The following is a 6,691-nucleotide window of genomic DNA, read 5'->3' on the forward strand; positions in this document are numbered from 1 at the left end:
AACTGGTCCCAGTTCAACTATTAGGTTTGCAACCAGTTCCAGTCAAGACTGCGACCGGTTAGAAACCAGTTGAGATTGGGACTGGCCAGAAACCAGTTGGGCCAACTGGTTTCTGGCTGGTCCTAGTCACAACTGCTACCAGTTGGCCGAACTGATTTCTGGTCCCAGTCTCAACTGGGACTGGGTGAACTGCGTTATCGAACAGGGACCAGTTGTCCCAACTGGTACCAGTTCAGCTGGAACAGGTTGCACTGATCCCTGTTCGATAACACAGTTCAACTGGTACCAGTTGAACTGTGTTATCGAACAGGGATCAGTGCAACCAGTACTGGTACAGGGGTACTGGTACCAGTTCAAAAAATTTTTGCCTGGGGTACTCCCAGAAGACGCGTACTTTCGCCTTATTGCTCGCGGAAAGAGAAATGATCCTGTGTACTATTTCCAGGCACCATTACTTGAAGCTGCTGCCGGCTATAAGAAACTGAGCAAGCTCCGTGCACATATGCCCACTGATGTAGCCTGGAGGTAAATTATCTTGCTGATGTGTTAGATTTACTTCTTTGCATACTTCAGTGCTCCAAGATACTGAATGCTAAACCTCTCTGCTGTAAATTTTGTATTCTAGGTGAAAAGATCTAAGAACATGCGTATATGACATATCATGTGCTTCATATGCGTATGACTTGTCAGTGTGGAGTTACTTGAACGATGTTGTGATTGTTGAACATGTTTAATGTGTTCTTGACCCAGCACAATTTGTTTGGTTCTAATCTGTTCCAGCAGAGATGGTCACTTCTGGGCACACCATCCTTCCTGGCCAAGTCGTGTGGAAAGGCATCCAAGACACGCTTGGCCTTGGATCACTTGTTGAAAGAAGACCCAGGAGGGGGCATCTCTTTTGCATGGTTCTTGTAACACTGAGTGAGTATTTCAGTTGTTATCATCAGTCTTGCATCACTTTATCGTTTCAATCCTCCACTCTGCAGCAGCACATTTCAACCAGAAACTGATATTATTCCAGCTTATTTTATTTAGCCGTTTGTACCCCTGTTCTTTAGTGACTGTAACACATGCTTGTTGTGATCGTAAGTTAAATGTCACACCAATGTCTCGAAAGGTAGAACATAAGGAGCTGGTGTTCCTTATAACTTCACATGGAATTAGGGTATTTTGTTGGGTTGGCATGCTGCTTGTCCACCCTTGAACATTAGCATTCCTTTGCGATTGAAATTGCGCCTTCTTACCCACTTAGAATTTGCGGCAATAAGTGCATAGCATGGCGGATAATGTTCGGTGTCCCTCTCCTTATTTTTTGTCGGAAACAAAGTCGTTGAGTAAAGCTGCTGTTGGCTGGCTAGTACGTGTAGCTCCCTATCTTAATATATTGAAAGCTGGTAGACTCACGCCGGATCAGGCAGGGTGGTCCGGTCGACCTCTTCATTTTTTTCTTTCAAACAAAATTGAAGGCCTTGTCCCTAGGACGTATATTAGCACTGAGTGTAGTTGAAAATAATTGGTGGTTATTTTTTAATCCACTATCATTCAGATGTGGGCTTTCTATGCAGTTTGACGCCACATATCTTCATAACTATTTGACATATTTAGCTGAATTTGTTATCCGTGTATTGTCTGGGATGGCTAGCACTGCATACGAAGTTCTCTAGATTCTAAGAAGGTGTATCTTTGAGGAGTAAAAGATCGCAAAGATGCCTCATTTGTAAAATATGGTACGCTTCGGGAACCTCACAACTCGTCCCCCGTTTGTGATACCGGACGATAATCCACATCATTGTGTTCGTCTCGAAATGTCCTTTCTTCGCATAACGAGTACATTGTATTGTGAATTATGGCAGTGGCCCCAACAGTCTTTTTATGAAGGGTGTCTACGAAAAATGCGTAAACTCGACAGTGCGTATCCCATATATTCCCACTCGTGACATCGTTCATTTTACTCACAACCGTTCTTCGAGGAGACCCAAAACAGCACATAAAAAAATTTGCTTCAGGGATGGTCGAAGTTACGTTCGTAACTCATTCGCAAAGTAATTTCGACCATTTCTGAAGCAATTTTTTTATGTGCTGTTTTGAGTCACCATGAAGAACGTTTGTGAGTTTACGAGTTGGAATATATGGCATGTGCGATGTCGAGTATAGGCATTTTTCATAGATACCACTCACAAAAAGACCGTTGGGGGTGCAATTCACGATACGATGTACTCGCTATGTGGAGAAAGGGCATTTTAGAACGAACAAAATGATGTAGATCATTTTTGAGCGTCACAAGTGGGGGCTGAGTTGTGAGGTTCCCAAAACGTATCATATTTTACAAATGAGGCAACTTAGCGATTTTTTATCTCCTCAGAGGCAAACCTTAGGATTCTCAGAGCATAGGACGCAGTGCTACCCACCCGACACAACACTTTAAAACAAATTCAGCTGAATATGTCAAATAGATATGAAGATACGTGGCTTTGAACTGCGCATGAAGTGCAATGGTCGAAACGCCCACATCTGGATGATAATTCATTAAAAAATAACCACCAATTATTTTTAACTACTTTCAATGCCAGTATGGTTCCTAGGGACGAGGCTTTAATATATGTTTGAAAGAAAAAATGGAGAGGTTGACCAGACCACCCTGCCTGATCCTGCGTGAAATCACCCAGCTTCTGTTTCTCCCTAGCAGTAAGAAAGTGTGGTGCCCTCTGTACGCTGGTGCGCCGCGATGCTGTGCTCTGCTCTCCATAGTATTTATTCATCCAGAATGCAAGAAGCATTACAGAGTTGTTTCTTTGTTATGACTATAGTCTAAAAATTGAGTGGTACAGAAAGTCCATTTTGATCACAAAATGTTATACTGGTGCGACGTAATTGCAGTATGCTGTTTTAAAATGATTAGCGGGTAAAATGGATGCGAGGCAAACGGGGAGGTAGCTCCAATCATGATTTGTGCGTGGAACAAAGAAATCAGTGTTAGATTCAACATAGAAATTGTGTGCTTTCTCTCCCTTTTTTTTCTTCGTTGATAAGTAGTACAGGTGCGGGACGTGCATGTGTCACTATGAAGGACATTAGGGTGCAGCGAATTTATGTGGTACATATTGCATAACAAAACACAAGCGCGCAATTCTCTGGTGCATGGTGAGATTAGTGCAGTGATTTTCTACCATCTCATTCCTCACCCGTGTCACTAGTCATCAAAAGTAAAAATTTGTACTTGCTTCACTGATGGCATTGCTGATTCTTTCATATAAAACGTATCTTGTGATTGGAACTACCTGTTGAATTGCTTGGCATGTATTTCCTGGAATAATCTCACTTACATTTGTGATTATATGAGTGAAGCATGGTTATTTTGTAATCAAACATACTCTTCATTTCAACAAGTTTAGACCACATCTATAATGACAAACACTGTAAGATCATTGCGTCTTCACACAGTCACTCCACATGAAATCATCAATATCTAACAATATTTAAATCGATATATGTACTATCCCAGTATGAGTGATTTAAGGTCTTTATGGCCAGTATAAGACCTTAAGATATTTCTTCGCTTGTATTGGAAAGTACTCAGCAACCACCATAAAGTTGTCTATACTAGTACCACCATACTGAATGCGTAATGTGCAGAGGTGTGTGCGTTAGGACATGCATTCGAATGGTAGTAACTGTCACACTAAATATAATGCATTTTCTTTCTTACAGGAGTACACTGTGCATCAGCCCTGCAGGGGCACCAAGCTGAAGAACGGAGCCAGAACCTACGAAGAAGTTCTGGGGATTGTTTCGAAAACAACACAAGTGTAAGGGAACGTTTTACTTGGTAACCAGATACGGTTAATATACTTTGCAAGATGTTTTTTTGATCGCTGCAGATTCAACAGACATCACAGATTTTTCACCGTTTCTCTGTATGTACAATAAATGCTCGGCCCTGTACTCTATGACTTGTGTCACACATTACTGCATGACTTCCAATTCCATTAAAGGAAGACAAAGACAATTACACATCCTTCGGAGCTGTTCCCAAATTTGTGGGAATTAATGCACTCCACAGTGCAAACAAAAGCCGACTCTCTCAGGTGGCCATGAAAATTACAGGAAAGAGCCGGCAACATAGCAGCCATTAAAATCCCTGTAGACTTTACGGCTGCATTTTTTTGTAAGACACCGTAATTTTCACGGGAAAAAACTGCATTCTGGTTACATCAAAAGTACTGTAAATTTAACGGCAGTACTTCTTCCGAAGTGGCCGTAATTTTAACGGGAAAACTCCGGCAACATAGCTGCCATTAAAATATACGTAAATTTTACGGTAGTTTTTTTAGTGTATGCTCAATATTTTTTTCTGATCAAACACACAAAGAGACAGTAGACATGTTTCTTCTACATGCTGGATGGAGGTGGGCGACTGGACTAGTGGATACAGCGCTTACTTCGCATACGATGGGTGCCGTGATCGATGCCTCGTATACTCAATATTTTTTTTCTTATCTAACACACAAAGAGACAGTAGACATATTTTTCTACAAGCAGGATGGAGGTGGGCGGCTGGCTCAGAGGATACAGCGCTTGCTTGTCATGCGGTGGGTGCCGTGATCGATGCCTCGTATGCTCAATATTTTTTTTCTTATCTAACACACAAAGAGACAGTAGGCATGTTTTTTCTACATGGAGGTGGGCGGCTCGCCTAGTGGATACAGCGCTTACTTCGCATACGATGGGCGCCGTGATCGATGCCTCGTATACTCAATATTTTTTGTTCATATCTAGCATACAAAGAGACAGTAAACATGTTCTTCTACATGCAGGATGGAGGTGGGTGGCTGGCTCAGAGGATACAGCGCTTGCTTCTCATGCGATGGGTGCCGTGATAGATGCCTCGTATGCTCCATATTTTTTTTATCTAACACACAAAGAGACACTAGACATGTTGTTTCTACATGCAGGATGGAGGTGGGCGGCTGGACTAGTGAATACAGCACTTACTTCGCAAACGATGGGCGCCGTGATCGATGCCTCGTATACTCAATGTTTTTTTTCTTGCCGTGATCGATGCCTCGTATACTCAATATTTTTTTTCATATCTAACATACAAAGAGACAGTAGACATGTTTTTTCTACATGCAGGATGCAGGTGGGCCGCTGGCTCAGAGGATACAGCGCTTGTTTCTCATGCGATGTATGCCGTGATCGATGCCTCGTATACTCAATATTTTTTCTTATCTAACACACAAAGAGACAGTAGACATATTTTTCTACAAGCAGGATGGAGGTGGGCGGCTGGCTCAGAGGATACAGCGCTTGCTTCTCATTCTATGGGTGCCGTGATCGATGCCTCGTATGCTCAATGTTTTTTTTTTCTTATCTAACACACAAAGAGACAGTAGGCATGTTTTTTCTACATGGAGGTGGGCGGCTCGCCTAGTGGATACAGCGCTTACTTCGCATACGATGAGTGCCGTGATCGATGCCTCGTATGCTCAATATTTTTTTTCTTATCTAACACACAAAGGGACAGTAGACATGTTTTTTCTACATGCAGGATGGAGGTGGGCGGATGGACTAGTGGATACAGCACTTACTTCGCATACGATGGGTGCCGTGATCGATGCTTCGTATACTCAATGTTTTTTTTCTTGCCGTGATCGATGCCTCGTATACTCAATATTTTTTTTCATATCTAACATACAAAGAGACAGTAAACATGTTTTTCTACATGCAGGATGGAGGTGGGCGGCTGGCCTAGTGGATACAGCGCTTACTTCTTCGCATGCGATGGGTGCCGTGATCGATGCCTCGTATGCTCAATATTTTTTTTCCTTATCTAACACACAAAGAGACAGTAGACATATTTTTCTACAAGCAGGATGGAGGTGGGCGGCTGGCTGGCTCAGAGGATACAGCGCTTGCTTCTCATGCGATGGGTGCCGTGATCGATGCCTCGTATGCTCAATATTTTTTTTCTTATCTAACACACAAAGAGACAGTAGGCATGTTTTTTCTACATGGAGGTGGGCGGCTCGCCTAGTGGATACAGCGCTTACTTCGCATACGATGAGTGCCGTGATCGATGCCTCGTATGCTCAATATTTTTTTCTTATCTAACACACAAAGGGACAGTAGACATGTTTTTTCTACATGCAGGATGGAGGTGGGCGGATGGACTAGTGGATACAGCACTTACTTCGCATGCGATGGGTGCCGTGATCGATGCCTCGTATACTCAATATTTTTCTTCTTATCTAACACACAGAGAGACAGTAGGCATGTTTTTTCTACATGCAGGATGGAGGTGGGCGGCTGGCTCAGAGGATACAGCGCTTGTTTCTCATGCGATGGGTGCCGTGATAGATGCCTCGTATGCTCCATATTTTTTTCTTATCTAACACACAGAGACAGTAGACATGTTGTTTCTACATGCAGGATGGAGGTGGGCGGCTGGACTAGTGAATACAGCACTTACTTCGCATACGATGGGCGCCGTGATCGATGTCTCGCATACTCAATGTTTTTTTTTCTTGCCGTGATCGATGCCTCGTATACTCAATATTTTTTTTCATATCTAACATACAAAGAGACAGTAGACATGTTTTTTCTACATGCAGGATGCAGGTGGGCGGCTGGCTCAGAGGATACAGCGCTTGTTTCTCATGCGATGTGTGCCGTGATCGATGCCTCGTATACT

Source organism: Ornithodoros turicata, unplaced genomic scaffold (genome assembly GCF_037126465.1).
Source record: "Ornithodoros turicata isolate Travis unplaced genomic scaffold, ASM3712646v1 Chromosome87, whole genome shotgun sequence".
Classification (NCBI taxonomy): Eukaryota; Metazoa; Arthropoda; class Arachnida; order Ixodida; family Argasidae; genus Ornithodoros; species Ornithodoros turicata.